The sequence below is a fragment of the Centrocercus urophasianus genome, unplaced genomic scaffold (genome assembly GCF_019232065.1).
Source record: "Centrocercus urophasianus isolate 14NV4802_14NV808 unplaced genomic scaffold, USGS_Curo_1.0 seq_13, whole genome shotgun sequence".
Classification (NCBI taxonomy): domain Eukaryota; kingdom Metazoa; phylum Chordata; class Aves; order Galliformes; family Phasianidae; genus Centrocercus; species Centrocercus urophasianus.
This window is the reverse complement of record NW_024884475.1, coordinates 38,625,819-38,646,960: the sequence shown is the minus strand read 5'-3', so window position 1 is coordinate 38,646,960 and position 21,142 is coordinate 38,625,819. Positions and strand designations below refer to the sequence as shown.

At 39.8% G+C, this 21,142-nt stretch overlaps 1 long non-coding RNA gene across 1 annotated transcript in view; it reads left to right on the top strand.

Moving 5' to 3' along the window:
• The first annotated feature begins 507 nt into the window (after positions 1–507).
• The window catches only part of LOC122156676, a 33,418-nt gene continuing 12,783 nt past the window's right edge, over positions 508–21,142 (top strand). The window contains exons 1-2 of the long non-coding RNA XR_006167608.1: positions 508–548; positions 1,004–1,157. This is a non-coding gene — a long non-coding RNA (uncharacterized LOC122156676). The remainder of the gene's footprint in view (positions 549–1,003; positions 1,158–21,142) is intronic.

Here is a 21,142-nt window from a genome sequence, read left to right as displayed (position 1 = left end):
ATCCTTTAATTTCTCTGTCAAAGGAAACTCTACAGAGGAAATGCAGAATGCCTTGTTAATTCAGTTTTTAATGATGAATACCCTGTGGCTTTCTCTTTGATAATCACAGTTTGCCTCCGTGAGTAGGTCATACCTTTTTTAGCTCACTATGCCCCTTAATAAGACTGCAAATGCCTCCAGGGTAAAACTGAATGTTAGCCAGTTCTGGAGATGAGAGGAAGGACCAAGAATACAAAAATGGAGTTTTGGTCAGTGCCTATTTTGCAAGTGTACAAAGTGTGGAAATGCAACTGAGCCAGAGAACTGCAATTTATTGTGACCAAGTGTATGGGAACTGCTGAGTCACGGCCTGAACCTCTGATTAATCACCTGAGGTGAGCCTTGAGTCAGCCAGAGGAGCACAGGTGAAGGCAATTCACCTGTGCTGCCGGAAGGGGTGGAGCCAGGCTCCACCCCTCCTGGACCTATTTAAGAGCTGGCTACCAGAGAGGAAGGATCTCTTCTGGAGATCCCCTCTTTTGGTATCTTCTGGTGAGCTCAACCCAAGGGTAAGCTCTTCCACTTATTCTCTTTTGTGATCGTTGTCTGCTTTGCCTTACTCTCATTGATTGTATTGCGATTGTAACATCTTGGTTATACAAAATTATAACATCTTGGTTATACACCAAGAGAAGACATTTTAAGTCACTGACTAGTTTTCTTTAAAAAGATCTAAATGTTCAAGTATTTTTGGCTTGGAAGGATGATTCTGATGTTTTATAGAGTCCCCCTCGTGTTTAAATTAATTTGTCTTCAACAATGCCCTACTACATTTAGCTAGTATATCTAAACACCAGGATTAAACTATTTTTCTTTCTAGTAAAAAATAAAGTACTCTAGCTGTATGAATTAGTAACTTCAAAAGTAATAAATATTAACTTATTTTAAGACACTAGCATAATATTTTTCTGGTTTTGGACCATTAGATGATTTTTACACGTATGCTGTATTTGTTATGCTGCAGAGATGGCATGGGGTGCCTACAGCTGTTGGACCATCACTCAATTTATACTACAACTCATCGTGCACAGGAGGGGTGCGTCTATGTCTCAGGCTGCGTGAGGATGCCAGGACTCTTCACAGGACCTACGTAGTGCTCCACTTCTACTGAGTCCTTGGTAAGTAAGGCTGAGAGGGAGAAGACCTTGGGTTCTTCTGCTGGGGAAGCTTTGGTATGTGCAGAAGCTCTTCAGTCACTTTCAGAGTTTTGTTGGAGTGGGCCCTGCTGTGCACACTAGGGCACTGGGTTTTGAAGGGGAGAGAATGCTCTTCCTGTGGCCATTTGCTGGCTTGGAGTATGTGGTCTGGAAAGCATCCCTTGTTATATTAAACTGCTTGCTTCTCTGCAGTGTCTGGCATTTGGTGATTTTTAAGGTTTGGGTGCTTAGGAAGGTTTTGGAAAACATTAGCTGTCATAAAATGCAGTGTTTTGTATTGGAAATGGGTATTACCTTCCAGGTAGCAGTAATAGCTATTTTTTCCCTCAATGAATTAGATGGCACTTTCCATTGGCTTTAATCCTGACCCTCAAAGAATAGATTTTTACCATCTGCATAATAACTGAATTTGGGAAATAAGCTTTGGAGGGAATAGTAGATGCATCATCTGTCCACACGGGATTATTAAACTGAAACAGCTACGTGGTATTTTGTCAGTTGGCTCCTATCTTCAATTTGAAATCCGGACAGCTCAGTTTCTCCATTTACAGCTTTGAATATACTCAGGGAACTAATAAACTGAAATGACAGATGCAGAGGGATTACAGGATATCAAGCAATATTTTCCAAATGGGGTAACAACTGCTATGAAAAAACATTCTGTTGTAATAATGAAAGTTATCTTTTTACATCTTGTGCTTGCTGGACTTGAATCACCAAAGAGATGAGAATTTCTCCTGCAGATAAAACACTCAGTGAACCTGCTGTGGGGTGTTTGCCAGTAGTTTGCACTCTGGATAACAAATGTAAATAAGCCCTTCGCTATTGCATTGGGAAATAATGGCTATAACACCTCACTGCTTAGTCAGACTTCAATCTTTTGCCTCTCTGGAACTTCACCCTTTTACTGTAGCTGTATGAAACTAATGAGGTTTTGGTCAGTCTTTGAGGCACTCTGAGGCTGTGATGGAGTTGCTGAATTATCTGTCTGTACTCTTTCACAGGTCTCTCTGAGGCATGGGCTGCAATTAGAGAGCAATTGGGTGTGTAGAATAGTTGCTTCGGAAGCCCCCATGGGTTTTAGGACTCAGGAACTCCTGCTGCAAACAAACAAAGGCTGAGGCTTGGGCCATCTGAGAAGAGTTCTTATAAGTCAGAGGTGTGCAGAAGTCATTTAGCAATGGCCCTGTGGCAAGTGTGTACAGAGGGAGAGCATCTTAGCACTGAATTATGTGGGGGTGTAAGTACTTCAAATTTGTACTAGAAGCCTTCTAAGCATTTTAATCTTAGAGCAATGCTAATCTTAAGATCTCAAGACAAGAATACTGATTTACTTTCATTTGCTATTCGAAAAGCATTGCTACTTGAAGAAAAACTTTCAGGCATAATTTTAAGTACTTAACAGCATTGTGTTAATGGTCATTATGAAGAAAGATGACCCCCAAATACATTGTGTATTTTCCTCTGATTCTCAGTCAGTGACAAATTTTCTTAATACAGCTTAGTAATATTGCATAAAGGAATTCAGGGGCACTTGAGACAGAAAACAAATTGTATGGTTATATGTGATGTGTAATATAGCACAGAATTTTCTGAGCCTCACAGATGCTGTGACTCCTTCAAGATTTACTTGTCTGGCAGTTTTGAAGCTGTGTTTACATCTGTGTAATGGCTGCAGATGTCTGCCAAAGAGGAAGGTGAATAGGCTTTAGGATCAGCTTGGACAATTTGCATGTGTTTCTGGTATGTATGGTGTGTTCTCCCACAGTTTTCAGGGTGATTGCGCTTATTTATCTTTCTCCAGGAAAAAAAAAAAAATCCATCTTTTGGATGGAGAGAAACTGTGTTTGTGCAGCAGAAATAATAGGCAAGCAAAGCTGTGTCTTGGTGAAGCAAATGGTTTTTGCAGTGTAGTTGATTTCCAAATACTTGGTCATTGTTTAGGAATCTGTGGGTATTTTCTCACCTCTGATTCAAATCGTTTCACCTTCTGTGAGTATTCTGCTTATGCAAATAACATGGAAAGAAACTCGGGGTGTTTCTCAGATATGAGTTTCACTTGTTGCAGTCGTGTGCCAGTCATAGTCTTGCCTGTATCTGAACTGACCAAGTGAGCATCAGAGGCAGAGGTGGGGCAGCTGGGACCTCTATCACTGTTCGGGTAGTGTATATTATGAAGTGCTTGAAGTGCCATTTTGTATAGAGATGTGCAAATACTCTGTTACCTTTGCCTTATATTAGGCTTTTTAACAAATGAGTGAACTGTAGTCTTGCTAGTCTGCTGTGTCATTCACTCATAAAAGAGTCAAATTTAGAGGCCTGTTTAGTTCCCAGAAAAAAAAAATGGCTTGCCCTGCAGTAGGGAATATATAATATGCTCTTTAACTTTTCTCTGTTCTTCTTGAGGATGTTTTTCTGGAGCAAATACCCTCTTTCTGCCCTCTTAAGAGATTCATAAGCTAAAGCATTTTAGATTTTCTTTTGAGTTTCAATCTTATCTGGGGATAGCATTTTAGACTTGGTCACAGGTGTGATTTGTAGATGGTGAGTATTTTAGCTGAGATGAAGAGATAACTGAATGTATCACTGCTATCCTTTGTTTCTGTCCCATCCTATTTACTTTTCTACACATATGCACATGCAGTGTTGGTGCAAGATCACAAGACATGCTTACTGAGCTTTGGTCCACACTGTGTTGAGGGTGAGATGGCTGCCTACTCAGCTGATGAATAATGGGATTCTTAGAATCTCTGACAAACATTGAACAGTTGGTGGTGGTGGGAGAAGTGGCTTTTTGTTTCCAAACAGCTGAAAAAATTTGAAGGCTAGTGTGTTGTGCCTTGGATATCGCTCTCTAAGTCTTAAAGCTGGGATCTGTTGTGGTTCATGAGTCATAATCTTCCCAGAGACTGGTGACAAGAGGACTACAAGGGAATCTGTACAGGGATGTGTGCTGCTGAACTCTTCTATCTATCCTTTGGAAAAGGCGGTGGAATGTGCTGGCAGCAGATTTGACCCCAAGTTGGTGGGATGAATAATAAGCCCAAGCACAAGGCTGCCATGCAGTGGGCCCAATGCAGGTTGGAGTGGCTGCCAGGGACCTTATGTAATTCAGTAAGCGTGAATGCCAAGTCCTGTCCAGCAAAGGATGATTCAGTACAATGTGAGCATGGCTAGGTTTTTGTACAGCAACGTGTCAAGCTGTTCATAGCAATTATCTCAAATTCATAGGGCAATAATAAGAGCAGTGCATGACCTCTGAGGGGGCAGCCAGAAAGGGCCTCAGGGTTCTAGGTATTATCCAGTCTTGTGCTCTGGTAGTGGAAAGAGGCTGCTGACATCCTGGGCTGTGTAAGAGCACAGGCAGCAGGTGGGAGGAGCTGACAGCCTCCTCTCCTCCCTGCCTGATGGGCTGTGGAACCTCCTGGGAGGAGGTTATTAGGGGCTTCCCTCTTTTGCTAAAACTGCTTGATATTTTGTCGTGATGAATATGTGCTCCAGAGCCACTCAACCCTGGAGGAAATAATTTACTTCTGGGTCAGTTTGCTGACTTGTTTCTGTTGCAGTCCTTAAATTAATCCTTTCAGGAGTGCATATAACAAACTGGAGAACTGGTATTTTATTGCACTTGTGGCCAGTATTTGAATTTCTGTTTTCTAATTTGGGTATCTCTTCTCAAACACTGCCAGTGTAAAGTTAAATCTGTCTCTGCCTTCTGGCTTGAATCTGTACTTGCAATAAAGCTTTTAAGAGCACAGTGTCATTGAATCTGGTGGCCACTCAGACATCTCTATCCATCACTTTTCTTCAGAAGCATGGCACAATCTGTTATACAATGCATATAACAAATATAGACCAATTTCAGCTCCGCTACAGCAATATTTTTCCTAAACAAGATCCATAGCCTGTTAATGTTAAATATTAAATGCAAATATGAGAAAAATCTGCTTTTTATAGAGAAGATTATTGATTTCTTGGCTTTAAATATTAGGTAAGACTAATTGCTCACACGTGAATTTGAAGTTTTTGTATTTCAGAGAAGCTTGCAATCCTTAACACCCTCTCCATTCCCTGCAAACATTTAGAACAGCTATTTTCTCTTTCAGATGACAATTTTCATTTCAAGCAGGCTACAAGAGGTCATTTAGCTAATTTATGTGGAGATGAGGGAGCGCTGGTTGCACAGGCTTGAGAAATCAGGGAGATATGTAGCAAATAAGACTGCAGAAATAGTTGATGAAGTGCCATTGCTGTCAGCATTTGCAACTGTAGATTAAGGTGTTCACATCCTAATTTAGCCTTCTGCTTGAGGCACACCATTAACCTCCTGACAGCTAGCAAAGTGCATGCACTGTGGATCACCTGATCATTTTTTCCCCAAAATGTTGACTGTTTAAGTGCTGCAGAAGTGTTAAGGCTTTCTGGCCATAGGCTCCAGTTCTAATTTTAAGCTAAACTGATTACACGGAGACACAGAGCTGATGCTATTGAAAGGGACAGTGTGTTGTCTGTGAAATACAGACAACATTCTCAACTATTGTCACACACATCAGCAGCCTGGCTTCTTCTCTCCAAGCTGCATTTCAGCAAATTCCAGAATAATAAAAATTCAGACCATGTTATCTTCTATGAGTAATTCTCCTGCTTATGCTGTGTTATTCCAGGAACTGTGCTCTGCCAATGCCAACACTTGGCACAGATCTTGCTCCGACTCTTGCCCTGCTTTTAAGCACATTTTAACTATCACACATAGGAGATTATGGTGTGTGGGATATTTGTTTTTCTGTGACAGTTCTGTGTTGACTTTGATATTTGATAGAGCTCTTGTTATAAACCTCACTTGCATTCATCTTGATATGGGGTGAATAATAATGGAATGCTTTCCTAATGCTGTTCATCAGTATGGTTTACACAGGCTCCCTGATATGTTTTATTTAAATAGTTCATATCCAGCCAGTAAAATGTTTTCATAAAAGCTAGACTAAATCCTAGGATTTGACAGGCAGTCTGAAAGTGGGATCCTATCCATGGCTCAGTAAGGTGTGTTGGAGAAACAGTGGTTCTGTGGTCTTCTCTACCCAGGCAAGTAGGGCTGCATCTTTCTTTCTCCTCAGCTTGTTGCAAGTTGATCCCAGCATAGATTTTATTTAAAATGATGAGATAAAATGTTTCCAGTGGGATCTGCCACTTAAGCAGGGTAGCTGAAACTATTTCTGGATTTTCTTGTTCCCCATTCGGAGATGCAGGGATTTGCAGAATACTTTGCTCGATCCTATCATTTTTTCTAGGTGGAAGAAAATATCACCTTGTTCTTGGAGCTCTCTGATCTTGCAGCACTCAACTACTGTGAAGAAGGTTTTATGCAGGGGTGCAAGTCAGAATAGGTCTGAAAAATGTAATATTTTTTCTGCTCCTGTGGCAGCCTTTTATCCGGAACTATACCATAACCAATGTTAGCAAATGCGTAGAAGTTTCCACCTCCAATAGGTTTCTGTTTTAATATGAAAACTAGATATTTTCATGAGAAATGGTGAGGTGTGCTCCAGCCTATGTTTTTTTTTCTAAAAAAACAAACTTGAAATGTATTTGATCTGGGTGCAGCTACTGATGCTTGTTTGGTAGCTTGAGACCTGTGAGGGAGTTGTATCCCTCTGTCTTCCAAGACTGAGTGACCTTATATCTGGGTAAGTCACTCCCTTTTTCCCCAAGCTGGGGAGATGATTTCCCATGTAATGTTCAGCATTGTCTTGGGGTATATGTGTTTCTCTGTAGTGGTTTGTTGGGTTGGATGAATCCAGGCAGGCTTGTTGAAATTTTAAGCCTGGTTTTCACTGCCCCCAGCAAGTGCTCCTGTGGCTGAATTGCAGAGGCATCAAAGAAACATTAGGGGAGACCTGTCCCATGCTTAGAGTGTGGCGTTTTCAGCACACTCCAGGGTGAGTGTTCTGTGGCTAGTACTGATGGTGGCAATAGTAATAAACTTGGGAAGGAGAAAATCAAAGATAAATGTATGGTCATGATAGTCCTATCTATGAGAATTATTGGCTCATTCAGTGCAGTGTGAATCAGTCATGGTTTTCAGTGCTGCAGGTTCCAGTGTTGCAGTTTTCTGCTGTTTCTTCCCTCTGCCCTGGAGAGGCAGGGGAGAGCCCATTACTTGCCTAACCAGCCTTGCATGTGAAACCTGAGAGCCAGTAGTTCCTCAAATGAGAGGGTCCAAACTGTCTGTGCTGCACAGTGTAGGAGTGACCATCAGCTGATAGGAGCAGAGGTGACTGTGTGAGTGACAGCTGGCAGAGAAGCTTGTATTTTCAGTGCTGCAGTAATAAGGGCTTAGGAAATTGATATTTTTATTAAAGATGTGAATGTAAAAACAAGCATAGCTCTGTGCAGCATTAAGTCACTGACTCCTAGATGCTCTGATGGGAGAGTGGTTGGCTTATACTGCAACAGTGCTAAACAACAGCCTTAGTGTAAATGCAAATTTTGTCTGAAAACTTTTAACATGTTCAGTGAACTGTACTAATGGTTACTTTTATTTCAGGTTGTTGCCTTGCAGGTCAAATACATGCTTTGTACTGTATAAGTGGAGGAGATGAGTGCTCATTTATCGATGAATGTCATGTTTATGAAAAGTAGAAACTGTTTTCCAGTAGTTCAATTGCTTCCAGTAGTTCCAGAAATAGATGCTTTTCTTTTCACAGTACCCTTAGCCTTTATGGGGGAAATGGTCCTAAGAGCAGGTAACTTCTGGACTAGCACTCTTTTGGTGGTTTTCACTGAACACCTTTAGGGGACTTTTGGGTTGAGCTTTGTTGTGAGTGATGCTGTGAGCTGCCAATGTTGTTCCAGAGTAACACAAACCGATAGCAGGAGGTATTTAACAAAAGGAAGGCAGCATATTCAAATGCTGCAGGGAGTAGAAATCCTTTCCAGCCCTCAGCGAACAGGACTGTGTGAGTTCCAAAGGGGATAGATGCTTCTTGCTGCTGAATGCCTGTGCTAACTGTATGCACTGTTGGTAAACTCTATGTATTATCTATGAAGAACTGCACTATTCTCTCCCATTACTATTTTGTAGCAAGGTGATAAAAACCCTTGCTTAAATCCCCAACCAGCTAAGAATCTTGGTAGAAAGTAGTTATTACAGAGTCTGACTTTTCTTTTGAGGTATCTCAGCATTTAGTATGTGCTTGTATTGATTCTGAAGCTGTATTCTCTTCTGTGGACCAGTTGTCTTTTATTGTGTGGGCTTTGATTTTTTTTTTTTCTATAGGCTTTACCTTTGCAATTTTTTTTTTTTTTTTTTGCATATAATTATTTCCAGAACAAATTTCCAGGTGTTAGAGCCCATTTTATTTTGTATGGTGCTGGGAAAATGAGCTTCCCTTTCCAGTGATGTGGCATGTTGTGCATTTCACATAATGTATTTGATATAGGCACTAGGGTTTGGCTTCATCTGCTTCCTCTGCATTATTAATAGCAGAGTGTGTAGGTGATATAGAAGCAAACCTAATAGGAGAGATGTCTGGCAAGGAAGCAGATAGGGAAGGAACCATGAAAAACCTACAAATACAGTTCTCATGATAATGTGGTCATAGCTCAGATTCTGGCCTGGGATAGAAGATACCAGTATTTCCCAAAGGAGAAAAATAAGTCCTATCTGAAATAACAGATCTCTATTCTTCTAATGTGCTGTGTTCCTATTAGAATTTCTTTATGGTTGAAGATTCTATTACACTTTGAGTTGCTCTGATCATGGATTTGTCTGCTCTTATGGAGCACCATTATAGGCATTTACTGAGGGGGTCATGATAGGAATTCCTCAGCTGTAGTGTCAGGTAACAGTTACTATAGTGATTTTTGAACTACAGTCCACAATGTTTCTTCTGATTGCTAAGGCAATTGGAAGGTTAAAAAATGAGTTCAGTACAATGTGAAGCCTTGTACAAAAATCTAGCAATGTTCAAGTTTCACGTATTAGTGATTGTCTCATAAATTCATAGGGATAATGAGACTGGCATTTGTACCATTTAACTTACATCAGTGTGTGCTTACATGTCCTCTGTTCTGCTTCTGACACTACTGTGCAGTACTGCATCTTTCAGGCTTTCAAGGTATTGCATCTGGCAGAGCAGAAACATGGCTTCCTTGTAGTGATTTTCTCCCACCTGTGTGGCAGAAAGCACCACTTTCCATTTACTGCTATATGCTTATATACTTCTACAGAACGCCTACTTAATGCATGTTTCAGTACCCCTGTAGGCCTGCAACTGAGTATTCCTTATTTTTCTTAAATGTCTAACATTGTTTTGCAATTTCTTAAGTAACACCCATGAGTCTCAGATAAGATGAGGCCCCACTGAGGCAAATACTGTGCTACTGCATAGTAGAAGTCTCTGCTTTAACAAATTTACAGTATAAATCCTGTTCTCTTGATCAACAATTCACACTGGTTCTACTGTGCTATTCTTTATTACTTCTGAAGCTGTAAAATTTCTCATTTATCCTCTATTTGATCCTGTAAATTGCAGAATGAAGTCCCTAGATTGACAAGATGGTTGAGATGGAGGAAGGATTAAAACAGTGGAGATGGAAAAAAGTCCATTTCTGAGTGATAACTAAACCATGGAAAAATGACTGATATGACAGGTCCATAGTCATGTGATACAGTGAATGGAAGATAGGAGTAGGAGACTGCCTAAGCATCACCTTGGATGTGCAATTATTTCTGGGAATTCTTCACCTGTAATATTTATTTCCTAATCACATAGAAGCCTTCCTGTGCAGTGTACTCCGTGTGTGGTGCTGGTTTGCTGGGTCAGTTTGCAATGTAAGTTGTGCTTGAAATATCTATAGGTTTCCCCCTACTTTTGCAGGGAGATCAGTGTCTCCATGGGCCTGTTTTAACTCAGAGACCTGCTATGCTTGCAGTTTTTTCTGAATCCACGTGTTTTGGACAAGTTATTGCTGTTTTTGCATAAGGCACTTTATGTGGAAGGTTAAACAGATATTTAATAGCAGAGGAAGCTGTATGAATGTAAGTGTAACTCAAGTTTTCCATGATATAAATATATGTAAAGTGCACTTAAGTGTATCCTGTGTGCTCTGTATCTTTTCCTTTTTGAGATCCAATGGGGTAAGTTTGAGCAGTGTTACCCTGCAGAGATGGTACAATCATCACAGCTGCCAGTAAGGCCTACATTAATGTGTCTTGAAAGTGATTAATGGATTTTGACAGTATCAGTGCATTTCATATTTAATCAGATTATGCATTTGTTAGGAATGGTGCACTCCTAACATCTGCAGTCAGAACCAATGATCTGCATCCAGATCATCAGTTTGGCAGAAGCATGCAATGTAATATATGGCAGGTCTTTCACAAGCTAAAGCTATGTGCTACTCATGGTGTTTGTAATATCACAGTTGTTCACTTACAATCTACATGTGTGTTTCTATGCTTATTATCTCCTGTTTGAAAAACCCACAGTGGCAAAGCTTATGGCTTTAAGATAAACTGAACTAAGTATTTTACTGAAGTAAAGGCTAGTATGAGCTAGTGTACATAAACCTCAGCTTATACATGCCTACTGTTCGCTCACTTCCTAGCTCTGTGAAGTGTGTTTTGTGTTGCTTCAGTCAGGTTGCCTGAAGGTGAGCCTGTGAGCTTGCCCCAACTTTCTCTAGGTCTCATGTTCATCACTGGTTTAGTTGTGCTGTACTACTGTGCTGTGGGAGGATGGGGACAAGTACTTCAGCAGCAGAGGTTTATCTGTATAATAGAAATTCAAAGGCTGTGACTTGAAGGTGATAATGAACATATTCAGATGTATCTTTAAGTAAGTGGGAGTCACTGCTTGGAAATATCAGAATCTAAATGGATGAACTTTGTCTGAAGGCTTTTTCAATACATCTTTTAGAATATTTCAGCTTTGAGATCATTTCTGTGAGAAGAAATGGTCTGCATTAATAGTCTTTTGTTTTGCCAGCCCTTGAGACACTTCTCAAGTGTAATGAGAGAGCCTGAACATAGTCTCACAAATACACATAGGTTGAAAATTCAGTTGAGAATTTCTATCTCTGATATGTACATCATGAAGGACCTCCTGAAAAGCTGCTGAGGATTTTATTCTTGGGTTCTACTGCTGTGCTACACAGTGGTTACGTATGAGAAAGTCTTTGCAGAGAGGGTGCAGACAAGGAAAGGCGGTAGAGCTGAAAATAGCTTGCACAGCACAGTGCACACAAAGATTTTGCTAGGCACCCAACAGGGAACACTCATTGGGGCAGCTGTCCTGAAAGCAGGCTGGAGGGATATGGCAGAGGATAAGCTGTTCTATAGAGTGAATAAGTTACTGGTGGCATCCCACAGTGAGGAGCAATTGTGGCTCTGAGCAGCCCTATTCTCTCATCTTTCCTGATGTCTGAAGCACTTAAAAGCAGACAAAAAACCCCCACAAAACTGTGTGCCTTTATCCTAGTTGCGCAGTCTCCCTAGGATTTGTTGGGTTGCCACCATTGTTAGATGAAATCTAGCCTCTGCTACATTACTTAACCCCCCCACCCCCATGGGATCTGGAAGCAGAGTTTAGAAGAGAGCTGCAGATTTCTTGGGGAAAGGATGATTTCTGATTTCTAATTTCTTCTTACTCATTTCTTGCTGTCAGTGGCTTTATGATATGCAAGGGCTTAAGCAATCTCACACTTCTTTTGGAAGATGATGTTCCTGCTTTGACAGACTGAGAAGAATTAATTTTCCATTTAAATACCAGCTGTCACCCCAGACTGGTTGCATGACCATCTACGTCTGTGGGGCAATTTTCTTTTCAGAAAAACAAGTCATCTTATTTGCTCTGTGAATCTTTAAAATGGAGGATTATTGTTTTTAAATAAACAATAAGTAGTTAAAAGACATTCCAGCCGACAAGAATAGAATAACAACCTATAATTCCCTTGTCGTGACTATTGTGAAAGGCAGTATGTTATTGAACAGGCTTCTCAAGGCAAATAGACTGAAAGAGATGACAGAAGTGTCAAAATGTGTCCAAATGTCCAAGAACAGATGCAGGGAGCTGCTTTGAGAAATTATATGCTGGTACAATGTAAAGATTACAGTGATTCATAATTTGCTCAGACAAATAGTTAGTCTTAATATCAAGGAAAGGGATACATTCTCTTGTTCAATGTCATCTCCAAAGTAGTCTGAGAATATTTTGGATTTCAGTCATTTGTTGTACAACTTTTTTACAGTGTGGTTAGAGCCCTGTTGTGGAAAACCATGTCTTTAGCCCGTGTGGGGGAAAATGATCCATCCTGATGTTACAACAGTCGGAAGTTGTGAAAAGAATAACAAAAGTGATATGTGACTAAAGAAAGAAAATAGGATGAGACTCCCTGATTCAGAGGAACCACCTCTCTTCAGGAGAGCTTGTGAATATGGTTCTAAGCAAAGAGCAATGTAAGTGCTAACAAATTCTTTATTAAGGAAAACCTCTCTGGTAATTTATTTGGTGTGGGTGAGATTGGGGCCTGTTTTCATGATGTTGTAATATAGTTTGGATATAATAAATAAGTTAAGGAGAATCTTTAAAAGAGCTTGACTGCATTTGGAGCAGAGTATGTGACACTGTCCTAAACGCCAGGTAAATGTTGGCTTAATGAACACTGTTGGCAGTAAACTCTTCCCCTTTGCTTGTGTGTTGTTTTTTTTTGTTTGTTTGTTTGTGTTTTTTTTTTGTTTGTTTGTTTGTTTTCTGCTTGCCATCTGGGAAACCTGTCCTTGTGAGTTTGCCTGAATTTTAGCTGTTGACCACTGGAACTTAGTGTAGGAACAATGCCTGGAGGGCTTTCAATATGTCGCTTGCATATTATTGAAGAATTGAGGCTGGATTTGTTTTCTTTGAGCACTACATTTAAGTTCTGAAAAATTCTGAAGTAATCCCAATTTTTAAAGGTGGGAAAAATCATAACCGTCAAGACTTGATGAACTTAAGAACTTGGGAGCTGATATAAAAACTGGCACAGGCTTCATTAAAGTCATGCTTCATCCATTAACCTCTGGACTGAGCTTGCCATGGTTCGTCACTAAAAGCAGAAGTCCTGTGCCTTTGACACAAAGACTTTTTTGCCTGTTCTGTAGCTACCCAGCCTCTCAGAGAATAAACCAACCTCAGATTTTGAAAAACACCCAGAGATGGGAATTTCCAAGTCAGTAGTCAGTCTGTCAAATTGGAGCTTTTGTGGTCAGGTCTTTGAAATGCTGTATGCTTTTATGTATGTCTGCAGACCTCATCCATGCCTACCAGATCAATGCTTACACCCTGATTTTTAAACTAGGTGCCAAAGAAACATACCTACACATGCATACTTGATGCCCATTGTGGAATGAGTATTTGTCAAGCACCAAGCTCTGGCAGTATGTGCATGTTTATTACAGCTGAGACTTTATGCTGTGAACTTCTATGTTGTATACGTTTAAGCATCTCTCCTCTCCTTGTTAGCTTACCTCCCTCAGGATTCAGCCTTACATTGCAAACAGCTTGAAATACTGCAAAATAAAAGCAATATGAAGGAGCAACACTTTGCCTGATATGTCAGGCTATGCTTCTTCCAGTCACCAAGCTTGAATTTGTAATTTCACTTGAAAATAGTCTGCTCTAAGACTTGGGCCATGTAGAGTCGTGGTGAAGGGATAAGCAGAATACGATATTCTCAGAAATAGCAGCAGAATTCCTCTGCCACTGGGGGGGCAACATCTGTCATGTCCCACTAAAACAAACTGGTTCTTACTCCTCCAGCATCCTGCAGTGCTATGGCTGCTTGTGTTTTCATTTCAATTACTCTGAAACTTTTCTTTTCTCCCTTTTTCAAGTTTGGACTGATTGTCCTAAGAGCCCTGTGTTATGTCAAAAGTTTAAAAAATAAAACAAAAATAAAGGGGCAATGAAAAAATATAAGCAACTTCTAAATAAAACAGCTTATTCTACTGTGGAGCAAGATGGAATCAAGCAGTACTGAGCTGGTTACCCGAATTATTAGTAGCTCCGCACAAGTGCTTATTCAAGAAAATCAGATTCTGTATGCATTTAATTTCAGTGGTATTTAGCTCTGGCTCACTCAGGCTCTTCAGAAAATTGCAGCCAAAGTCTGAGACATGACAGTGTTCCCTAGCAGATGAAGTTTTTTTGCAGGTAATTTTGTATCCCTTGTGAGCTTGGATCATGGGTAGAGAGAAGAATCAGATTTGTACTCTAAAATTTGTGCTTCTACTGTGTAGCCAAATGTGCTAAATTCAGCTTCCATTGTTTCTGGTGCATTTTCAAGCCTTCCAGTTTGTCATTTATTAGAGTAGGAACCATGTTCAAAACTTATCCTGATATTTAGCAATTAATATTCCTAAGCTATCCTTTGGTCCTGTCAAGTCTGTCAATTACTGTTCTACTTCTCTAAGGTTTAGCAAAGCACTTGTATTAAGAGGATACAATTCCCAAGTTTGCTGCACTCAGGTGTCTTTTGATTTAACTCCTCTGAGTACTACAAATATATGTATATAAACATTTTAAAGATGGCAGTTGCAAGGTGTACAAGGCTCCTGTGAAAGCCAGTGAGTGTACCAAAGTGCACTATAAAAGCTGAAATTCATAACTATTTTCTTTTTGAAGGAAGTTTTTCATAAGATAAGAGATCATTCTTATTATGCTGCTCCAGTACTTGCACTGGAAAACTTTGAAAAAGAATACAGAATAGATTTGACCTTAGAAAGGAGCATGATAAATTAGACTTGCTTAAGAATTCAAATTAGATTTGCAAACTGCTTAGCTTGATTCTGAGCCAAGATCTTGTAAAGACAGGGAAGATGACAGTGGCAGACTAGACACTTGACCATTAAATCTTACAGAAGGTCCTTTTCACTTTGTCCAGCTTTTTCCTCCTCTTTTATTTACTCATTAGCAAACACTGGTCAGTGATATCCTTCTACTCTGTAAATGTGGGAGGGGAATTTTAATTTTTTTGGCGTAACTTTCTCTTAATGATTTTGTCTTTCCTTACTGAAACTCTTCAACATGTTGAATTGGGGTTGCATAAAATATTCCATCTTTTCTAAGGGCTACAGAAAGAGAACGTTGCTTTTCTGGTGAAGTATTAAGAGAAGGTAAAGGAATCAGCTAAGTTTGAAGTACAATGCAGAAGGATTGAGGAGAAAGTTTTTTTTTTTTTTTTTTTTCTATTCTAATTCACTGAGCATCTGGTGTGAGGCATCAGGGACAAGAACACCTCAAATAGTGGGCAGTGTTGTGGGCTGGATCACTTCTGCAACAGTTCATCCTTCAGAGGCCAATCTGCTTTCCAGTCCTTCACAGATTACCAGTAGAATGGTGAGCTAGGTCCTCATGGTCTGATCTCTTACCTGAGATGGGAGGAGAAAATGTGTAGTGACAAAAACAAATAGAAAACAAACTGTTGCTAAAACAGCATTTTGCTTATACAGATCCATGATTTTTTTTTAACCTATTTGCTTTTTTCACTGCAACGCACTGAGCAAAGCAGAATAGCTGGGATGGGGTGAGAGAGGAAATGAGAGTAAAAGATTCAGCAGCTGAAAAAAAAACTTAATCTATTTGATTTGTTTCTGAGGCTGAAGCATGGTGGGAGGTGGAACCTTCTTCAGAGTCAGGAATATAGATTTTGGCCAAAATGACAAAACGGTTTGCCTACATCCCATTGCCTCTAAATATTCAGGGTGACTCTGCATTCCTTCCATTTATTGAGGAAGAATGAATTAGAGGATAAGCAGCATCAGATTAAGTCAGGAACATGTGGACTGTGCTGTTTTGATTGCCACAGTGGTACCCAAAAAGAAGGCAGAATTTGCCCTTGGTCTCTCATTGAAGGAGTAGAAGACAATTCCTGCAGCTTTGCATGGGTCTTGGTAACTGGGTTTAAGGCCAGGGCCACCTGCTTGCTTGCCTTCTGTCTATGCTGTTCAGTGTGTCCAGGATCCCCTGCCAAGCTGCTTGAAGCTCAGCTCTAGCTGGATCTGTCTGCCAGGGCTTTTACAGCTGGAAGCATAGAATCAGGAAGCTTACTGGATTTAAAGTGTGATGTATTTTCAGCAATTGTTCAACTCCTCCTGCTTCTCACTCAAAACTCTGGCTTTTTTGTGTCATGTTTAGGGGCAATTAAATGAAAAAGGATTTTCTGGGGAAATCCTTCACTTAACTTGAGCCTGTGAATACAGTAAGATCCCTGCTTTCCCAGGCACTTGGGTTCTTGAGTTGGGGTAGATGCTCCTCTGCAAAACCCAGTGCATCTGCAGCATTTTTTTTGAATGGTGCAAGCATATGCCTCCCATCTTGAGACAGCTGTAAACCAAAATGCAAAATGTTCACAGCTGCAAGGCACACAGAGTGGGTTGTCATGTCCTTTTATTGTACCCATCTTCCAAAAGCTACAGAGTGGCCAGTCCATGTTGCCAGCTCCATGCTCTGTTGTGGAACAGTGGAGAGTCTTGCTTGGGTTCTGCAAGCTCTGGTGTAGCCCTGGCACAGTATCTCGCATAGCAACTGTGGAGAGTGATCTGGTTCCTGTGCTCTGGATGAGTTTGTTTCATGCCTTGCTCTGACACGTAAGATGGAAACTCTGGAAAGGTGAGGCTCACAAAAGAAAGGATCTTGAAATCTTTTGGCTATCCCCATGGGGACTCTGAATTGCTTCAGTTATTTCTGTGGATACAACAGCATTTTCTCAGTGCTTCTTTTCCACGTCTTTCACCAACCATTTTTCTACTCACCTTGCCAGCTTCTCCCATTGTTGTCATCCTCAGCAGCATTGCTACTGGGGTACTCTACTTCTTCCAAGGACTGCTGATGAGCAACTGTACATGTACTCTGTGGGCTGGGAAATGCTCTTTGTATAGCTAAGTACTTGCCTAAATTGCTCTGGACTAAAAACAGAATAAGCAGTTTGGCACCTGATTTTTGACACAATGTTTGTTTTGCACAAAGTGAATTTTAATTAAATCTGACTCAATGTGTTTTCAGTATGAGAGTAGGTTAGTTACTACTGGCTGCTTTTGTGAAGGAGGGCAGGAAAAATAAGATGTCTACTCTTGAGTGCTCTGTGTGTGTAGCTGTAAATCAAGGATAGGCACAGATGCATAAAACAAAACTAATGTTGATTTTTAAAAAAAAAAGTGAATTTGAGATATTTAAATATTTGAATAAGGCTCTTGGATTATCTGCTGTGAATCATTTTGACTGGGTCAGCCTCACACCCCAGCAAAGTCTGTCTGCAGTGGTGACCATACCAGGTGTTTCTGGGGAGCTGTAAGTATTCTATAGTGCAAAAGAAAGTTTTCTTCCATTTCTAAGTAGTAAAAGTTGGTTCAACTCTGAAAATAACTTTATTTCATCTTTTTCCTTTCTGCTGATAGTATTCTATATATTGAAACAAATGCTGCTGTTTCAAATGCTTCTGAGGTATCTTCTATTGGAATCTTGTGGTAGAATTCTGCAGATTAGCAGTGGGAAAATAGTTTTATCTACACTGCATCTGGCATTTTTCATTTTCAGATCGGCCACCAGTCTTACTCAGATTGTGAACAATAACTTTTGGAGGAGCTAGTTCATACAGTTATTCTTGATGTAGCTGTTGTATGAATACCACACTTCTGTATAGTTAAAATATTCTTATAACAAAAAACATTTCTTTTTCTTTGGTGTATTTTCTTAAAATTTATATTTACAGTATCTCTGGAGTTTTGTTGGAGTTTGGTGTGAATACTTGAAAATGACACTATCTTTAAAAACTGTAATACAGATGAGAATGCTGGCAGCTGCATTCAGTTCAGACTCCAGTGCCTAAAGATTAACTATAATAGTGCAGTATTTCCTCTGCATGCTTGGTATTCATCTCTTCCGTAGAACCTACTTCTGAGATGTCTGAAACCCGTGATGATTCCAGAAGCTACACTGTAGGAACAAAATCAGGTATATCCCGTGTATAGTGGTATTCAGGGACAAAGTGCCTAACTGTACTAGAGCACTTCTATTGAAACAACAGTGCTGTCAGAAGAGTACTGATTACAGCCCTCCATGAAAAATTAAATACACAGATAATGTATCATTTTTAACTCACCAACTACACTGCACATGAGTGGTACATGGGAATCAATTCCCTCGTTAATACAAATTGGTATACATCTTTTTGCAGAATGTTGAGGAATATCAGGTTATGAGAGTTCCTGTGCACAAGATCTTTTATTGTGGAAGTGACTTGTATGAAATGCTTTTTCAGTTGCTAAGACACTTTGCTGAGAGGCTCTGTGTATGTGAAAGGAGTAGAATTGCTAGCACTTAAAGTTAGAATAATATTTTGCTGTTTACTTGCAAAGGTAGTACACCCTTACAAAGGAATCTGCATTTGTAACCTAAGGATGAGCCTTCAGATCAAGTGGAATCGTGGAATATCCTGAGTTGAAAGGGATCCATGAGTCCAACTCATAATGCTGTGTGGATCAGCCTAAGTGTTGAACTGTATCTCTAGAAGAACTCATTCTCTATCTTCCTTTTGTGTCATTCACATTGCTGTTGAGCTGGAGTTCGAAAGCTACTATTGTAAGACCTTTTACTGTCTTGAATAGCAATTCAGTCCTGATTAATATCTGTTTATAAAATAGTAGGATGGAATTAATGCAGTTGGTGTTCAAAATGATCAGTTTCTATCAGCTGGTTATCTAGCTGTCTTGAAATGAGACCATAACTTTGTCTCAATCTGGTAGTTATTATGTATTTAATAGCACAGGAATTTTTAAAATTGGCCCAGACCTGTTTCTCCTGAAGCAAGTGGTAAAATTCCAATTTCTTTAAATAGAAGAAGGATTACATTATTGCTGACTGCTTGTAAAGTCCCATCTGTTAACATTCAACTTGATTAGAAATTTTCCATACATCCTATTTTCAAGACTAGATGACTGTATGTTCACTAATTAGAAGCACTGGTAAAATATTTACTATCTGAACTCTTTCAAACACATGAAAAGATTAATGAATTCTACTTTGTTTATTTTTTTCCTTCAGATTTCCTTAAAGGAAATCTCTACTTTGCTAACTGACAACCATAAATATTTCAAAACTTGTTCCTTAACATCTTGAGTGGCTATAAAGAACCTCCCCTCACACCTCAGTCTCTGAATACTTACAGTTAACTGTCATGTGTTCATTATTAAGAGATCCTGTGCTTTTTTCAGTGAACCTGCAGTAGGGGAAAAAGAGCTCTTGAATCCAGGGCCATAAGCCCTAGTGTTGGTTGATGTGTCTTTCAAGTCCTAACTTTTGTCTGAATAAGGGAGCTTGGGCTCTTGGCTCCAGGATGTGGCTTGTGTGCTGGAGTTGGTCCCTTTGAACTGCTCACAGAGTGGCTTTACAGTCTCTGCACATCTCATCCTGTGCAGCCAAGCAGGTGCCTGCAGGGTTATTGACTAGGCCCTCAGTATCTGACCTTACTGGGCTGTAGACAAAAAAAGGCAAGAAAAAAAAAAAAAGCTCCTCTACAATTCTAGAATATCATTTGTTTCCCACTTTAATGCATATGGTATTCGCTGAGGTTGTTTGTAAATTACATTCTCCCTGAGTGGCAAAAGCACCGACAGCAGCCAGATGGTTAGCAGAAATGTATGATATAAAGACTGTGACAACTTGGTGCCATAGTTCTGAAGCTTACTGTCAACTAAAACAACTTTTTTTCGAAGTTCAACATTTAAGCTTAGTGGAAAAAAAAAATGCAGTTGCTTTTGGATTAATAACATTATTACTGTATTTAGTTGTCTTCTCTCATACCTGTCCTAGATACTACATCTAATAGCTGAGATGAAAAAATACATAGCAATATAAGTTACTACATTATATCACAACATGGTAGTCTAAATCTCCTTTGTTTGAGGAGAGTCCTGGTTTGTGTCCATACAACATGTAAAAATAATAAAAAAACCTGAAGAAATCATATGTCCCAGGAAGTTATTTAATAGAAGCCAGAAAGCACAATACTTTTTTATGTAGCTCAGAGAAGAAACCAATGTCAGGGTAAATACCAGTGTTTTCCCTAGGATGAGACAGGTTGACCACTGCCATAATAAAAAAGCTGTTATTTTTTCTACAAGATCCCTAATCATGCTCTACTGAAAACTGTTCTTCGGGTGGAATTACCTTCTGCACATCTCAGAGGTGATCCATCATGGTGTGAAGCAGGTGAATATCTGGCCCAGGGTGTCAGAGGACGCATCCCAGTTCACAGGCTCTGGATCTGACTCACAGCTTTAAATGTTTTCTTAACACTAAGTGGTAGACAGGACAGTAAAAGCATTGCCCAGAGAGCTGACTACCATGTTAAAGCAACAAGAGTTTTACTGAGTATCTGTCACTCATCTGTTGCAGCATCTTAAACAAACAAACAACAACAACAAAAAAAACCCAACAAAAAAGATGACAACCATACATATTAAAAAAAATGTAGTTGAGTCCCATTGTGAGATGGTGCTTCAAAGAAATAATTTGAAGTGGGTTCATTGCAGAGACTTAAACTGATGTCTTTGAACTTCGTGAGGAAGCTGAGGAGAAATGAAGAATTACAGAAAATAACCAAGTTGTTTAAATAATTCAGTCACCTCAGACACCTGCTGTGAGTGCTATGAAGTCTTATAAGAGAAGCTTAAGTAATGAATGAACTCCTGTGGGAATCCTGGTATTTTGATAGAAGGGGCAAATTTCACAGGGCATGACAGGATTAAGTGGAGTCTAAGCTTAAGGGAATCAGGTTTCAGTTCTCAGTATGTGTTGCAGGCTGTGTAATGGTTGTATCACTATCGTACTAAGTACTGCATACAAACCCTAACTGAAATCAGAGTTGCATCATGCTACACACAGGATGAATGGCCTGAAGTGAGGAGCCAC